The sequence below is a fragment of the Papaver somniferum genome, chromosome 5 (assembly GCF_003573695.1).
Source record: "Papaver somniferum cultivar HN1 chromosome 5, ASM357369v1, whole genome shotgun sequence".
NCBI classification, from domain to species: domain Eukaryota; kingdom Viridiplantae; phylum Streptophyta; class Magnoliopsida; order Ranunculales; family Papaveraceae; genus Papaver; species Papaver somniferum.
This window is the reverse complement of record NC_039362.1, coordinates 67,239,481-67,258,788: the sequence shown is the minus strand read 5'-3', so window position 1 is coordinate 67,258,788 and position 19,308 is coordinate 67,239,481.

Here is a 19,308-nt window from a genome sequence, read left to right as displayed (position 1 = left end):
AAAAAAATTGTCTATGAGATTTCATGAAAAATTTATTTTCGATATGTAAGCTTTCACAATATACTCTTGAGGGAGAAAAATATATATATATATATATATATATATATATATATATATATATATATATATATATATATGTTTTTCAAATTTACGTGAGTTTCACGTTAAAACGTATTTTTTGTAGAATCAATGTTTTGATTTTGAACAAACATTGAAAGTAGACAATTATACATGGTGAAATAATGTCTGTATGTGAGTTTTCACAATTGTAGAATGGATATCTGTCCAATTTTTAAAAACCAGTGGATGTTAAAATTCACGTGGGTTGTTCATGGTTTTATGAAAATCAAGTCATGATTTTGAACAATGAATCTTGCTCGTCTTTGCAGGTTTGAAGGAACGAGCAAGTTTTCGAAATTCTGACGTTATAATCACTACAACTAGTGAAATTTTAAATAGGTAAGAGTTGAATTGTTACCATTTTATTACGCGTTTGTTATTGGTATATCCATGACTCCATGTCTTTCGCCTCAGATAGTGGTGACTCCTGGTTACAACCACTCTTTTGTCTCTTCCGGGGAACGCTCTATGAAGTCAAAGATAAAGACTTCTGCAGATGCTCATGCCGAGGTGAATCAACCTTTCAGAGACGTTGGAAGTCTGACACATTATATGTATCTCGATCATCTAGGAGTCGTCCGTGCTAAGATATATGCTTTATTGGCATTAGCAGATGCGGAGGGAAAGCAGGGACGTGATGAAATATCACAGAAGAAAAGAGTTGAAGATGAAAGGATCATATCTCATCAGTAGAAGCACCGCCGATTTCGGCAAGTGAGATTATCGGCTGAATATGAAGTTCGGGCTCGCGTTGACGGTGTAGCTCCTGATTCAGATGTTGATGAATGGAGAATTTCGTCATAATTCGTCATCAGAAAATTCAGAAGTTAGGTCTTCTAGCAAAATGTTGTAGAATCTTCGTCCGATGTCAGGATTTCGCTATCTACCCATGTTTCTTCATCCTCAGAAAATTTCCAAGCTTTAGCAAAGAAGCGTTTCGGCTTTTCAGCACATTTAAGGGCCGAAATCGACGAAACAGTAAACTTCCAGGAGACTTTCAGAAAATTTTCAGCTGGCATGTAGTCCAATGTTTCAGCCACATCTCTTTGCTCGTTTATCCAATTGTTGTGAGTTTTGGATATGTTGTAGAGGACATCCATACGAAGAGAATGGTATATGACTAATCCCTAGATTCTTCACCAGTTTCTCCCAGCTAACTGCTTTGTGTGGTACAATGTAAAATCATATCAGACGAGCTTGTTGTAAAACACTCCTGTTGTATCTTTAGACCATTCACTTATGTCTTGAACGGTTGGTGAAGGATTTTAATGACATTGACGGATTTGAGATCAGGATCCGTGATTGATACATGAGCATGGTGCTTGCAGTGCCATCTTGTTTCTGTCAGTCGTAGAAACATCACTTCTGAAACCTTGGTCACGGGACCTTAACTGAGGTTGCTCTCAAGAGGGGATGATGTAATGACCATGATTGTATGTCTTCGTTGTAGCACTCGTTTAATGATGAATGATTAGCATAGGTGAACTTGGTGCCAGTCACGAGTCTTGGACTGTGAACTGATCGTCATGATCATTGGACCGTCATTCCCCGGTTTTTTGTTAAATCTCTCCCTTTCTTTTTCCTTTCTTCTGGCAAGACCTAGATAGAGGACCCAGGTACAAAAAACTTGATGTAAACTCCTAGGTGGTCGAAGTAGGAGGTACCTTGATGAAGGACTTAGCGAAAATACCTGGTGGACATCGATCGACTGTAGAGGTTATGAATCCCATTCCAAATTTCTGCTTGCATGTTGTATGCTTTGGAGGCTGTAGGAACCTTATACGTCGTCGAAATTCGGTGCTTGACCCCAACTTTTGAAGCTAAGAGACCGAGTTATCATATAAGAAAAGAATCAACCAATTTGGAGTTGTCTAGGTCATTCAACGAAGCGTGCACATTTGTAACTTGTAATCCCGTGCAAATTTTCATATTCCATGAACTTGAGTGTGGAGGCCATATCTTTCAGCTCGTATGTCCGATTGATGCGCCCTTATGGTATGTTGTAGAAGAGACATATAAGAACATCTTTCGTTGAGGAAGTATTATCCCATTCCTCAATCATTGGTACGTTTTTGTAAACCCATGGGCTGAAGTATGTCGTATCTCATTTGTAGAGGTGATGAGAACATCTTATAGAAGACTTTGGATTGTGCCCGCCTGTTGTGGAAGCTTCAGAAATACTTTCATGTGAACATATTTCATGTCTACACACCTTAATATGAATCATTAGTGATTGGAGAAGTCTGATCCATCGAGTAACACTTCAGAGAACGAATAGTTAATGAAGCTGGTCATGAGGATGTTGCCCCTGAGACCGTCGTTGATGCTGGATCACGATAGAATTTTCTCCAGAAATGCTTGTTGATGCCGATACTATGGTCGGAGTTGCTCCATAGACCAAAAAGACTAGATTCATGATTATCGACATAGTTTTTACTCCTTCATCCAACGAGCCTTTACATTCACGAACTAATTGATGAGTTGAGCGTCCCTAAGACGAGGATGTAGGGTTTAACCCAAATTCTCCCGAACCTTTACTGTGAAGTACCTTGTCAGGGAATCGATGTTGTTACGGTAGATAGCAGCGGCAGTTTCCATTCTGGATGTGATCGGTGAAGAGAGGAAGTTCCTCAGTCGTGCAGGGGCTTGTGATGTAGAGAGACCCGTTGATGAAGTTTCATGGAATCACATCAGGTTGCAATAACTTGTTATGTAGATAACATTTATTGAAATAGAATTGATTTCTCCAATAAGATCAAGTCCCCGGTGTATGTTGAAGGAGTTTGTGTCATCCATGGATGAATGATGTTGCATCTGCTTCAGAAGTCTTATCATGGGATAAATTCAGTTACACTTTGATCGTGCTGGTGTTGAATCACTGTGCCATCGTCGAGATATTTGTGCTGAAGCTAGAGGCGCCATTATAGAAGGTGTACTATTTGATTGGGAGTACAATTTGAAGGCTTCTTAGATGCTTGAGTGTTGAAGCGTCATATCCCTTAAGATCTTAGGTTTGATCATCTCGGCCCTGAGTATCTTCTGTTGACTCAGCATTCCTTTCGTTGCAATAGTGGGATTCAACACTTGTGCAGACATCATAGCTTTCTGATTTTGTGGCACACATGAACACTCCTGCAAGGCTACGTTCAGAGTGTTCTTTGCCAGGCTTGGACATCATCTAATGAATGTCTCAGTGTTCGATTCGGAGAAATGTCAAATTCAACCACTTGGTAAAATGCTAATGCGGTAAAGCTACCATTCGTCTTGCAACAGCAGAGTTGCTAGCATATTAAGTCCCCATGCTAGGATAGCGTGTGAAGAAATAAATGACATAGACATGGGAGGAATGAGACTTGCCTGAGTACGGAACCTCTTATGTCTATGCATCTTTGCAGGTTCTTGCTTCAACCTCGTCAAAGTTCGAAATTCCTCCAAGTGCTCTGATGACGGAATAACCGCCAAATCTTCTGGATCATAACTGTCTTCATTGGAGAGATGTGCAACCAAAGGTGATTTGTCAGTAGCCATCTTTTCAGCATGAATCCACGCTCGTCTGAAGAACATGTCATATCCTGGATCTTCCTGATTATGTGTGAAACTTGGTTTCTGCCTACGTTGAACTTATGTTGATATAGCCATAATTATTTCCGAGTGTTCCTTCAAGGTCTCTGATTGAGATAGATCACAAGTAGCTTCTTATCAAGTGATACTTGTGGCTCTGAGGGTTTTCAGTGAAATGATGTTGATGGTGGTGTCAGCATCGATCAACATTCTTCCGAATTCATTTCCTCTAATATGGTATGTGGTAAGCAGTCTTCAGTCGTGCATCTCCTTGTCTGTGGATGAAGGTTCAAGGAATATTTCCGGGATGGATAGACGTCCGACACAATGTAATTCGGTGTTGTGAACATGTATTTCCTTTGTGACTTAGACATATAGAGCAATTTCACAGATATGCTCGATCAACGATTGAACTGCTTCTTTGACTGGTTGTTCAGAGTGTAAAGGTTCTGACTGGAGAGGATTCTTGTGTAATCCTTCAGTCCCCAGTTGAAGCTATTAGGGATCAACCTTCTCTTTGAAGATGTGCTTAAAAATATTGCAGTTACTTGTTGGATGATCGATGAACCTATGAAGGCGACAATACCGGAGATTCTCCATTTCTTTTTCAGTTGGCTCTCTCCTGATGAACGACAATTTGATTGCACCATATTGAACCCAGACTTCCAGTAACTCGACCAGTCCTTCATGAGAAGAGAGAAGTTTGAGTATGTCAGACCATTTCCCCGTTCATTGATGCCGGGTCGAGGTTTGTGCATTTCGAGATTGGTTATCTTTTCTTTGTGCCTTCAGAGGAGCCTGGAATGTTGGAGAAGCGTTCTGATGCCGTGTCTTAGATTTCCTTTCAGCAACAACGTTTGTTGAAGGCTGGAGATTGTACTGATTGTTGACTAGGCGTCGGCTGCTTTGAGGTTCCTCGACCTTGCAGTCTTTGCTCTTTCAAGTAAAGCAGGTACAATAGTCGCTGATCATTTGGATGCTTCATGAAGCTCTGAGAAAGTTTGGAACCAGAGATTTTCCAGCAAGGCTCTGTAGACCGGGATCATTCTGTTGATGCACAATTCCATCAGTTGTTGTTCTGTGACATTCGGGTCATGACAATCCAAAGCTTGCACTCTGAACCTCTTCACATAATTGTTCAGATGTTCATTGTTCTTCTGAGACATTTTTCCTAAATCAGAGAGAGTGATTTGCTCTGAGACGAAGAAATATTTTCTGTAGAAAGCATTAATCATTTCTCCCCAACTAGTGATACTTCATGGTGCAATGTTGTTGTACCATGTGTATGCTCTGCCTGTCAGAGACTTCGAGAATTCCTTCAAACGGACGACATGGTTGTGTTCATGTTCACCCAGTGATTCCAGAAACCGAGAAACATGTTCTCGAGCATTGCCCGTTCCATCATAAAGAGTGAACGTTGGAGAGGTGTAATTTTTTGGCAGAGGAATCCTTTGTGTAGCAGCAGGGTACGGAGGTTGGTGACGGTGGACATATGATGTCTTGTCTTTTCCCGGTCTTCTAAAAAGCGCTTCAGATTATCTCGAGTGATAAAACTTGCAGGTTCCTTTGCTGGTGGATCATTTGCAGGACTTCTTCATCATCTATAACATGGATTGAAGAAATTTCAGGATCAGCGGTTGAAAATGTTTCTTTAGCTTTTCCTTTCTCGTGTTGAGGCTGAATTTGTTCAGACGCAAGCTTGTCCGTGAGAGTTTTGAGATAAGCACACAACTATTTCTGCGTTACAGCCATTTCAGTCTGAACCTTCATGAGATCAACTATGGTAGGCGTATTTCCTCTGGTTTCTTCAGGAGATTCGCTAGGAGGTAGATTGTTCATAGTGCCAGTAGCATTGCTTGCAGCATTGACATGAGTGGTCACTGGAGCACCAGCACTCGGAGGAGTAGTAGTAACATGTGGCGTGACATTACTAGCCGGAGGAGTGGTGTTAGCGGTACCACTAGAGCCTAAAAGTTGAGAGGAGTAGTACTTGCAGTGGCAGTACCACTAGAACTTGCAATGTTAGAGTTGGGTGTTGAACCCGAATTGGTAACTGAACCAGACCTTAGACCGACCATCTTAACGAATTGAGATTGCAACCGAGAGATTAATCTCCCACTGTGGTCGCCAAATCTATAGATAGGGAAAAAAGAGTTGCTGGTTTTTAAGGAATTGAGGAGACGACCGCGTGGAGGAAACTCCTTGAACCGAGCGAACTTTCTAACCTCACACAGATGGAGTGCTTTGAATTCGAGAGATCAATCTGTAGGACTCCGGCCTAAACCAAGACAATGGCCGTTCTAGAGTCAATTCAATCACAAGAGAGGATGGGTGGATCTGTAGGAGGGAAGTTGAGAAATGTGTGAGATCAATGGTGATCAAAGATTGTAGGTGTGTTGTGTATTCTGCGTGAAGAAATAACATAAGCTCTGATTGATTGAATTTGCTCTGTTGAGAATAAATATTCAGAGGATAAGTTCGTGTGCTCTTGTTTTTACGAAAATTGTCTGTTCTTTCAATCATGATTCAGAGACTTATTTATATTGCTAGAATTGTAAACACCTTGATCCCATGAAGTGTGACAGTTGCTGGAGTCAAAGAGTGGGGAAGTGGAAATCGTGTTAAAACCAGTTGCTCATCGTGCGAAGACTTGGTTGATTTTCCATCTGAAAAAGCGGGGGTCTAACAACACCACCCAATATTTCGCTTAGCAATCTGTATGGACTAACTCCGAAATACTATGCTAGAGAATCAACTAGACACTCAATCTAGATAAAAGTATCTCAAGGAGTTAATATCTCTCTCTTGATTTGATTTTTACTCAAGCTAAAAACAATAGCGAGTCTTTATCAAATACAAGGAATAACTTGGATGGTACCAAAGACCAATGTCCAAGGATCAATCAATATCAATCAACAACCAAAGTTTGGATTTCCAATTGATGATCACGAACGCACTACCTGTATTATTTCAATTATATAACAAATACAGTGCGGAAAAGAAATAACACAGACACCAGAAGTTTTGTTAACGAGGAAACAACAAATGCAGAAAAATCCCGGGACCTAGTCCAGATTGAATACACACTGTATTAAGCCGCTACAGACACTAGCCTACTCCAAGCTAACTTCAGAATGGACTATAGTTGAACCCCAATCAGTCTCCCACCGATACAAGGTACAGTTGTACTCCTACGCCTCTGATCCAAGCAGGATACTGCACACTTGATTCCCTTAGCTGATCTCACCCACAACCAAGAGTTGCTGCAACCCAAAATCGCAGACTTGATAATAAAGAAATCTGTCTTACACAGAAAAGTCTATCAAAGGATAAATCTGTCTCCCACAGATAAACCCTAGGTTTTGTTCCGTCTTAAGATATGAAATCAAGGTGAACATGAACTAATTGATAATCCGGTCTTATATTCCCGAAGAACATCCTAGATTAATCAATCACCTCTCTACAATTCTTCCTGACTACACATGCGGTTTGTCGAGGAATCACAAACAGTGAGACGAAGATGTTTGTGACTTCTTTATATTGCCTATCAGAGAACTCTCACGATATCAAGCCAATCAATAGATTGTACTCATACAATAGAATATGCAAGATCAGATCACACAACAACGATAAAAGTAGTATCGGTCTGGCTTCACAATCTCAATGAAGTTTTTAAGTCGTTAACCTGGTTTTAGAGAAGAAAACCAAAGGTTAAAGGAGAATCGACTCTAGTGAGCGCACTAGTATCACATAGACGTGTGGGGAATAGTTTTGCACAATTGTAGATGTCTCCTTTATATATCCTTCAAATCAGGGTTTTGCCTTAGTTACAAAGCAATCCATATTCACCGTTAGATGAAAACCTGATTTAGATTCAAGCTAATATTTCTCAACCGTTAGATCGAAAACTTAGCTTGTCACACACACTTGGGTAGATGTTTACTGGGTTTGCGAAAACCATGCCCAAACGTGTACGTGTATGTTGGTTCAACATAGTAACCCAAAAGGTTAACCATATGAGCATTTCATATTAACCTTGTTCTGCTTCACCATAACTAGTTCAATTGACTCAAATGAACTAGTTAGAGAGTTTTTCAATTTCTATGAGATCTTATGTAACTACAAAAGACACAAGTGAAACAAAGATGATTCGATTCGATTGAATCGACTCGTGAACTTTATAGACACGGTTTGCATAAAGCATTCCTTAGTAATTTAAGTTTCATGTTCAGAGCACATCTTTAGATCATAACCACTTAAGCTCACAAACAAGTTCGCGGACTTAAGACAACCGGTGGAGTTTTCCAAACTCAGCAGAAAATCTCGGCAAAGGGACTTTCGCCAGTTCGCAGACTGGGTTCGCGGACTTGGCAAAGCCAATTCCTCCGGTTTCTCTCAATCAACAAAGTTCAAAAACTTCGGATTAAGGAATACATGTTTATGTAATATAAACTCTCATTCCAATCATTGAGACATTCTCAGAGGACGTTATATAGCCGTTATTCACAAACCGTTTCGCGTCAGAGCAGTTCTCAAGGTAATTGAAAATTTTCATGACTTTCGTCACTAGGTGAAGATAAACTTGATAAAAGCGAAACGTTTTACCAACACATGATTTCGAGATATAGATAGGCGAGATATACTCGGCTCGAAATATCAAATGTGTATGATCCAGTCTATATAGCATACGACTTTTGTCTCATAAGAAGTAGGAGATAGAAGAGATAGACTTTTGAGTGATAGATAAGTTCAAGTCTCCACATACCTTTTTGTTGATGAAGTTCCACGGTTCCTTGAGTAGATCTTCGTCGTTGTATGATGAATCGCCATGAAGTCCTTGAGCTCAACTACACTTTTCTATCATAGTCCGAGACTTAGCTATGTTGGATAGAAATCAAGACTCGTAGTTTTGATCACTAACATTAACAAACATGCTTGAGATAGCAACGCATGCGAGGTCGACCGAGCTATGCTCTAACAATATCCCCCTTTGTCAATTTTAGTGACAAAACTATTAATACATATGGAATACAAAAAAGATAAACTTTAGTGGCTCATATTCCATAGTCTAATCTTCAACGTTCCCTGAAATCTTCGTCCTTCCAAGTACTCCAATGATCCCAAAGGTTGTGAGTTTAGCACCACCGGTGTTCAAGATCTGTAGCTATAACAATGAGAGAAATCGAGATTCTCGATCATCATTATACAGTGACATAGTATTATTATGCAACATCAAAGTCCAATTGTATCACGACTTTAACAATAATACTGCGGTGATATATATCACTCTCCCTTAGTCAATACTCCATCTCGATTATGGAAACCACTCCCCCTTACACAATGATCCGAAAACCATATGTATTTGTAGTGTGAACTACAATATTTCTCCCCCTTTTTGTCAATAAAATTGGCAAAGGTACAAGAACGGGATCATAATGAAATTTACACAAGAGATATTTCATAGACTAAAAGAAAAATACATACCAACTTAATTTAGATGCAATCATAAATCCGAAGCTAAATGCATTCATCAAGGAGTTTTAAGATACAAGATAACCCCTATAAAATTCCACAGACGCACACCCCGCAAGATATTACCATTAAGCACAAGTTCAAAAGAACTCTCCCCCATTTGATGTCATTCCCGAAAGAACAACAAGAGCGACCTTAATTTCGAAAGAAAAGAAGGATTTTTTAATTGGACACCAAAAACCATAGAAATGATTTTCTATATCCAAACTCAACCAAATTAATCACAAGAAAACCCATGATTAATTTAATTGGAATACGCAACTAAATCAAACCACAAAAGTGATCAATTTAATTGAAAGTGCTCAACATAAGTAAACTTACGGAGCTACGACTAAGGTAATCATACGGATATGACTAACTTAATTGTTCACATACTCAACATAAAGAAAACCTTACGGAATATACGACTACATTAACCAATAGAACATGATTTGTATAGCCGTTCATATACTCAACACAAGAATTTGTGGAATATATGAAAACTCAACTAGACTAATTACAAGAGAACCCATAATTAATCTCATTGGAATACAAACAACCAAACTAATCACAAAAGTAATCAATTTAATTGTCAAAAGATTTGCTCGAGAAAAGAAGACTTTCGGAGCAAATAACCAAATAACCAACCAAGATGATTAATTTAGTTCATAATGCTCAACATATAGCATCTTATGGAACAACCAACAAAGCCAATAAGAATAATCGACTTAGTTGTATTGTGCTCAACATAAGACACACAATGGAGCCTTCACGGTAAAACATAACAAAATGGATCAATGAAGATCAATACCCTGGATAACATACAAGGATCTATTCTATTTTCTATCACTATATGCATAATAACATAATAGACTTTATCCTTGTCAAACAAAAGATTTTATCCTATTTTCCATAAAATACATGACTGCATAGGCATAACTTTTGTAATTGTCAAAAGTCCATTCGTCCTTTCATCAATACGAATACCAATTCATGAACGACTTTACTTTTGACAGCATATGGGACCTTCAAGTTCACGGACGCAAACAATACATATCCCATAATCAAATTGCAATATCACAATATCACAACGATCAATACTGCAATAACATCATCCTCCAAATATTTTTAGAATTTAATACCAATAAACCTAAAAAATAACATAAGAAGATGAAAACAAATATAGCTATGTGTAGTCACAATCATCGCTATTTAAAGCACTAGTTATTCTTCCAACTAAACCAAAAAGAAGATATACTAGGCAACAAAAAGACAAGCTAGAAATAATCAGACTCCATCGTTTCCCTAACAGCGAATAGGGATATGGGAAGTACAGGATCCTTACAAGACATGGAGTTTTCGAGCTTGTGAACGCCAGCCTTCTCTGCATCATCAAAGAGATGATTCTCTTTACGAAGATCATTGATTTGAGATTTTATGAGACCAAGGTCAGACACAACCTTTTCCAACTCAGTTTTCACCTTATCAAGACCTTTTAAAGTATCGACAAGCTGTTGTTTTGCTTCCCCAAAATACTCAAGAAAGTCATGAACAACTTCATCAGAGATCATATCATCCTTCTCAACATCTTCATGAGAATAAGCAAAGAAGCATGAAGCATTTGGATGATCTTCATCTACAAGTTTTCACTTCCTCCTGGAATCAACCTCAACACTTTTGTCAAGAAACCATTTTGCGAAACCACCATAGCAAGAAGAGGAGGAAGACATTCTTTGAAAATCCATAAACCACCAGAAGTACACGTACGCGACTTGTAACCCTAAGAGGTTGGATATTTTATCCTTGGGGACAAAATTTTAGGGTTTCAAAAAAAACTGTTGACTCGGGCCAGAAAGGAATCCGTTAGAGTACAACAAATACCCAAGAAATAGAGTCCTTCACACATTTTGAAAACAGGATCTAAAAACAAAATTTAAGACAGTATGCAACATCTTCTTTTGACTTAACCAATACTTGATCTTAGCGGATCTGTCAACACAAGTTTATCTATGGACGATAAGAAAATAGCTTAACTTAACAGATGCAAGTAACAAGTATACATGTTTTTAACACAACTTACTCAACAGGATTTTATATGAGTAAGTTCTCGAACCTTGTGATTAATTAGCACAAGTACGAGCCACAGGCTCATTACGAGGTTTATGTCTTTGGTTAAGTTTGTTTTTCCTCTTAGTCTTACAGAGGGATCCTGTTTGACATGAGAAATTGTCATAAAATCTATTGTCATCAAAATAAGAGACATAGTTAGAGTTCTTACCAGAAGTGCCTTGACATGAGGAAGCAGGTAGTCTGTTGACAAGCTCTTTGTATCTTACAATTATCTCTTTAATATCTTTTATTATCTTATCAATATTCCTTTCTTCTGGAATGACTTTATCAAGATGAACAATGTTGCTTTTAGAGAAACGCATTGAACTTCCTTTGGACGATGTTTATTAAGACGTCTATTCAGCCCTTGAACATTGGAGGAACTCACTGTACTAAGTTTCCTGGTTGCATACACAAGATAGATACGAAAACCAATTGGCTCAATCATACGGATGTCAGTCACACCTTTGAGAGTCAAATCTAGGGTGTGTTGAAGTTGAACTAAGGAATCTTTATTCAACTTGGAGTTTCTCTTTTGTCTAACAGAACACTTGGTCTCACAAACAAGACATACCTTTTGATCGTAGGAATGATTGGAAGATGCAGTCTTGATATCATCGTCAGAAGAGTTGTCTCTTTTACAGAATGTCCCAAGTTCAAGATTGGAGGAAACATTAGGAACATCTGTATTTACTTCTGAATGTAAATCATCAGAAGTTCTTGGAACATTAGATTGCTTTGAACATCCTTGGAGAGTTTATTCAAGCGGCGTTCAATATCCAAGGCATCCTTTTCGAGGCTAGCCTCAAGAGTCAAGCACGAAGACTGATCTTCAGCGTTGCCATGGACTTTGCAATCTCTTATAATACCAAGAAGAACATTGACATGGTGTTTTAACTGATTCATTCTAACAGCTTGAATTCTAACAAGATTTAGAACCAATTTACTCTCTTCAGTTGTATCCCATTCATCAGAAGAGAAGATCTCTTTCGAAGGGTAGTCATGAACACTCATCTCGTTGTTTGTCTGTCTCGTCGAACCACAAGGTTTCTCTATATTCGAGATTGAACTTTTCTATTTAACAGATTTAGACGAGAGACAATCTTTATTACTGGTGACGCGTTTTATCAGAGATAGTACTCTTTTCCATAGAGTCAGATCGCTACAAACACAGACTGATGAGGTCTTAATGTGTTTGCCTGCTCTGATACCAATTGAAAAGGCGGGGGTCTAACAACACCACCCAATATTTTGCTTAGCAATCTGTATGGAATAACTCCGACATACTTTGCTAGAGAATCAACTAGACAGTCAGACTCAATCTAGATAAAAGTATCTCAAGGAGTTAATATCTCTCTCTTGATTTGATTTTTACTCAAGCTAAAAATAATAGAGAGTCTTTATCAAATACAAGGAATAACTTGGACGGTACCAAAGACAAATGTCCAAGGATCAATCAATATCAATTAACAACCAAAGGTTGGATTTCCAATTGATGATCACGAACACACTACCTGTATTATTTCAATTATATAACAAATATAATGCGGAAAAGAAATAACACAGACACCAGAAGTTTTGTTAACGAGGAAACCGCAAATGCATAAAAACCCCGGGACCTAGTACAGATTGAATACACACTGTATTAATCCGCTACAGACACTAGCCTACTCCAAGCTAACTTCAGACTGGACTATAGTTGAACCCCAATCAGTCTCCCACCGATCCAAGGTACAGTTGTACTCCTACGCCTCTGATCCCAGCGGGATACTGCACACTTGATTCCCTTAGCTGATCTCGCCCACAACCAAGAGTTGCTGCAACCCAAAATCGCAGACTTGATAATAAACAAATCTGTCTCACACAGAAAAGTCTATCAAAGGATAAATCTGTCTCCCACAGATAAACCCGAGGTTTTGTTCCGTCTTAAGATATGAAATCAAGGTGAACATGAACCAATTGATAATCCGGTCTTATATTCCCGAAGAACAACCTAGATTAATCAATCACCTCTCTACAATCCTTCCTGACTACACAGGCAGTTTGTCGAGGAATCACAAACAGTGAGACGAAGATGTTTGTGACTTCTTTATCTTGCCTATCGGAGAACTCTCACGATCTCAAGCCAATCAATAGATTGTACTCGTACGATAGAAGATGCAAGATCAGATCACACAACTACGATAAAAGTAGTATCGGTCTGGTTTCACAATCCCAATGAAGTCTTTAAGTCGTTAGTTAACCTGGTTTTAGAGAAGAAAACCAAAGGTTAAAGGAGAATCGACTCTAGCGAGCGCACTAGTATCACACAGACGTGTGGGGATTAGTTTTGCACAATGCTAGATGTCTCCTTTATATAGCCTTCAAATCAGGGTTTTGCCTTAGTTACAAAGCAATCCATATTCACCGTTAGATGAAAACCTGATTTATATTCAAGCTAATATTTCTCAACCGTTAGATCGAAAACTTAGCTTGTCACACACACTTGGGTAGACGTTTACTGGGTTTGCGAAAACCATGCTCAAACGTGTACGTGTATGTTGGTTCAACATAGTAACCCAAAAGGTTAACCATATGAGCATTTCATATTAACCTTGTTCTTCTTCACCATAACTAGTTCAATTAACTCAAATGAACTAGTTCGAGAGTTGTTCAATTGCTATGAGATCTTATGTAATTACAAAAGACACAATTGAAACAAAGATGATTCGATTCGATTGAATCGTCTCATGAACTGTATAGCCACGGTTTGCATAAAAAATTCCTTAGTAATTTAAGTTTCATGTTCAGAGCACATCTTTAGATCACAACCACTTAAGCTCACAAACAAGTTCGCGGACTTAAGACAACCGGTGGAGTTTTCCAAACTCAGAAGTAAATCTCGGCAAAGAGACTTTCGCCAGTTCGCGGACTTACACGCAAACGAGTTTTTGGAAAATCCCAGCAGAAATTCTCGGTACGAGAACTTCCGTCAGTTCGCGGACTGAGTTCGCAGGCTGGGTTCGCGGACTTGGCAAAGCAAATTCCTCCGCTTTCTCTCAATCAACAAAGTTCGAAAACTTCGAATTAAGGAATACATGGTTATGTAATCTAAACTCTCATTCCAATCATTGAGATATTTTCAGAGGACATTATACAGCCATTGTTCACAGACCGTTTCGCGTCAGAGCAATTCTCAAGGTAATTGAAATTTTTCATGACTTTCGTCACTAGGTGAAGATAAACTTGATTAAAGCTGTAGGATCAGAATCTCGCAACAATGATATCTTAGCGAAATTATCAACAACACAACACAACAGCGTCACAGAACAATTTCAGAAATGATATAATAAACGACGTCAGCTAAAATCATGAGAAAGACGTGATGGTCCTGCGAAAATTAGAGAGTTTGCGAGATTAAGATTTGTAAGGTTGCGAGAATATCGCAAGTCATTTCCGAAAATAAAGGACATATTAGCTGTCATCCACTATGTATTTCCCTATAAATAGTCGTTCAGTTGTAAAGAAAAGGGAGAGATCTTTTTGAGTAAGAAACAAGTAAATAGGAGAGAGAAAGTCTAGAGCAGAGGTCATTCTTGATTCCTTTATCTTTTCTTGTAAGAACATTCAAAGATTGATCAATAAAATTAAGAGTGTAAACCTAAAAATGAGTTGAGTAATAATGAAATCATATGAGGGGTGTAGTGTAGGATTTCCTGCAACTACATAATGGCGCTAGAAACAGGGAGGTATTGAAGATTATTCTAGAAAAAACTGAAAATCAATATTGAGATTTGTGAAGATTTAGAGTGATTGATTAAGAATTTTCATAATTTCTTGCAATATTGTTAACATTGAAGAAATGGCTAGAAGAAGAAATACATCCGAACAACCGACTACTGTTAGAAGAAGCAAGAGAATTGCTGGGAGAGAAAGAAGTGAAATGGGAGAATCTACTAGAATGAGAAGTAATAGAGAAAATCAAATTCAACCACCAATTCAACAAACACTAGTACAAGGGAGGAATACAGATTATGATAGGGTGAGTATACACACTTGGCAATCAAATTCGGCAGAAGAAGTAGAAGAAGAGCAACAAAACAGAAACCATAGACAGGTAGAGAGAAATCAAGAAGCAGATGAAGGAATAATTCATGGAGATGAGGAAATTGGAGCGTTAGAAACGTTGAGACGAAGAATACATGAAGAAAGAAGAGCTGAGGCAGAAGAACGTGCAAATCTAACAACAAGCAAAATCACGAATTAAGGATGGAGAATATAAGACTACAGAATAGAAGATCGAGAAGTATTACAAAATCATATTCAAGATCGACTAGAAGAGAAATGAGGCGAAACTCACCCACAATCAATGCTGGAAACAATATTCAAGAAGAAATATCAAATCCTAATGAAGAATATCGCGAAAATAGAGAAAGAATGATCGTTACGTTCCACAAAATGAAACTTTTGATGATGGGAAAATGGTGAAATCAAGAGAACGGACAACGTCAGGGACGAAATGACCAAGATGGCGAAGGAAATCGAGAGGAAGGAAGAAGAATTTTACATGAAAGAGAAACTCAAAGAAATCAACAGACATTGAAGAAGAAATTGAAAGACATTATGCTGAACAAGCACGTTTAATCTGCGAACGTGAAAGATTGAGAGCGGAAATGGAAGAACAAGAGCTTCAGGAGACAATTCGCCAGAAACAATCACGATCGAGAAAGAAGGCGTACACAAAACCGGAATAAGTAATCTCAATGAAGAGTATGATAGAGTACAGAGGATGGCTGAAAGAAGCGAATGGAATTGATAAGAAATGAACAAAATCATGAAGGGGAAAATGAGAGACATAATCATTGCGAATTCAAGATAGGTGAGAAGAAGAAACTCGCAGAAGAAGACGAGATGAGATAATGAAGAAGAAATGCAAAATTTCGCGAGAGAAGAAGACATGAACGCAGAAGAAGAGAGGCGAAATTAAAAAGACCAATGGATCAAAATTCAGGTGTAAATAAACAAATCTTGAAAGAATTAGAAGAAATGAGAGGAATGCTAAATAATAGAGGAGAAGTAGGCAGAAGACAATTGGATGAAGCAATAAGAAGCTGCGAAAACTCCATTTACAAGGGAAGTACAATTAGGAGGAATACCACCGAAATGCAATTTGCCCGCATTAACCAGCATTTTTGATGGAACAACTTGTGCAATTCAACACATTAAAGCCTATGTGAGGTGCATGTTGCAATGGGAAAATCATGATGCCGTATTGTGCAAATATTTCGCATCCAGCTTAACAGGAGAGGCGTTAAAATGGTTTGAAGGTCTACCAAAGAATCAATAACATCCTTCAATCATTTGCAGACTACATTCTAGGGGCATATATAAGTAATAATTCTTCGCGACCTGGTATAGAAGATGTGTTTGGATTAAAACAGAGGATTGGCGAAAGTTTGAAACACCTGACTAAAAGATGGAGAACTATGTGTAGCGAAATGGCTGGCCGTGTAGATGAGAGATATCTTATATTATCATTTATCAATGCTATGTTTGCAACAAACCTATTGTATGTCCAAATTTTCAGAGTCAAGAATACGATCACAATGACTGAATTGCGAGAACTTCAAGAAGAATACATTGCTCTAGAGGAAAGGCAAAATGAAATGGAATCATATCCAGTTGCGAACACCACTCACAAACAGCGAATGCAAGCTTATTACCCAAGCTAATAAACACAGTAGCGAATACTTCGCAAGTACAACAAGAGAAGGTGACGACGGGTAACAATCAACAGAAACTGGTGGCTATGGGAAGCCGAGATCAAGAGGAGTATGAAAGAGAAAGAAATTTCTACAATCGTGGTGGAAATAACAAGATTCAAAGACTCGATCAACCACAAGAAACTTATGGAGGTCAAAGACAAAACTATAATAGAGGACAAGGAGGTCACAAGGTAGTATGGGAAGAAATCAAGATGCCACCTCTAAATGCAAGTGTGGAGAAAATATGGGAAGCTATAATTTTGATGGGAATATACCAACACCATGGAACATGGGAACGGAACCACCTCCAAACCACAGAAGCCATGAGTTTTGTTCTTATCATCATTTTCATGGACATACAACAAATGATTGCAGAAATGTAAAAAGAATTATTTTGAGAATGATAGATCAAGGAAAACTAAACCACTTTTTGGTAGGGCATCCACAATCTCAACCACTGCCACCACCACCAGAGCATCACAAAGTGAACACGATGAAAAAGAAGGAAACATTCTTCATAGAAGTTGGTGCAAAAGCAAAAATCTATTCTGTCACTCTATCGTACATTCATATAAGACAATTGAAGATTTTCATGACAATGTTTTGAGTAGAGTGTTCGCAAGAGATAACGATGGAAGAGAAATTATGAATATTGCGAAAATCTCGCCACTAGAGGAATGGCAGAAACAGATCATTTCTTTTACCGCAGAAGAAATTCCCGAAGGAGAAGAGGTGCATGATAATCTATTGGTGGTAAAATTAGAAATTAATCCAAAACCGAAAGAAGATGAGGATGATGAAGCTGAAGATTCATGGGCAATTAATAGAATTCTAATCGATACTGGAAGCTTTGTGAACATCTTATTTTATCATACTTATAAAACTATGGGAGGAAGAGATGATGATCTTATACCATCAACGTATAAGATATATGTTTTTAATGGTACTGCTAACAAGCCTAAAGGGGAGGTTACTATGTGAATTCCATTGAAGGGAATATCTTCCGAAATCTTATTCTGTGTCGTTGATGTAGAATCACCATACAATGCGTTAATTGGTCGACCTTGGCTACATGGGATTCTAGGTGTAGCTTCAACTTTCCACCAATACATCAAATTCCCTCACCCCAGTAGTGCAGGAATCATAAAGGGAGATTGGATTGAAGGAAAGAGGTGTTACGAAACTGATATAAAATCTTGTGAAGGAAGAGCAAACAAGAAGGAAAACTGGCGACACAAAATCAAAGATACACAGAGAAGTGAGAGGTTGATGGTGGATGCAATCGAAAGAAAAGAAGAAAAGATGTTGCGAAATTAATGCTAGCTCAGAATAAAAATGATGAACATACCACTACCAAGGAAGCAGTAGCAGAAAATAATAAAGAAGCAGAAGATGGCAAAGGTAATAAAAGCAAGAAATGTATGAATGATTAAGTTGTTGCGACACACTCGCAATAAGTAAAATTCTCAAAAATAGATTTTATGGAGTGGCAAAATTGATATTGCGAAATGCAAATACAATATGATGATGTGCGAGACTCTCGCAGAGATAATAAATTTTACATAAGACAATCAGAGAAAAATGACAAAAGAGAAAGGGGCAAACCTTTATGGCGTACACCCTAGTTCGTGAATGCAATTTCGCAAGAGGCAAATGTAAGACCTAAAGTACGTCATACAAGGGGGTACCTGTTGCATGGCTCAGGGAAAGGATACACCGCCACCGGAACTTGAGTCATGGAGATTTGGGGTCAATAAAGCCCATCCGGGAGAGGCACCTTGGATTCTCAGATTAAGCATATGACTTAGGTTGGGCGACTAAGGTAATAAGGACTCTCCCAAGGAGTGAGATCTGATCAAGGCACCGAGGTACACGTTTGAGTCAAGAGTGTCAGGGGCGTTTGAAGCGCATCCTGCCATTCTTGACAAGTCTTGGCTTATATTGCACTCGGCCTGAAGAAAACCCCACCTAGGGTGCAGTCTCGTAACCATAATCCCTATAGGTAAAAGGGATAAGAGGCTGCGAAAACAACTGGTTGTTGTTAAGACTGGATGGGAGGAGCTAACCTTGTATGGTAGAAGTACGCCTCCTTGAAGGGGCAACCAGGGGGAGATAAGGGAGGAACCATCCATTAGGGAGATGATAAGTGTCTTAAGACGCAAATGTCATGAGGCTTTTTATTCGCAAGAGTATTAAAGCTTGTCATATTTGTGCAACAATCCTGAAGATGCAATAATACAAAAGAAAAAGATAAGACGAGATC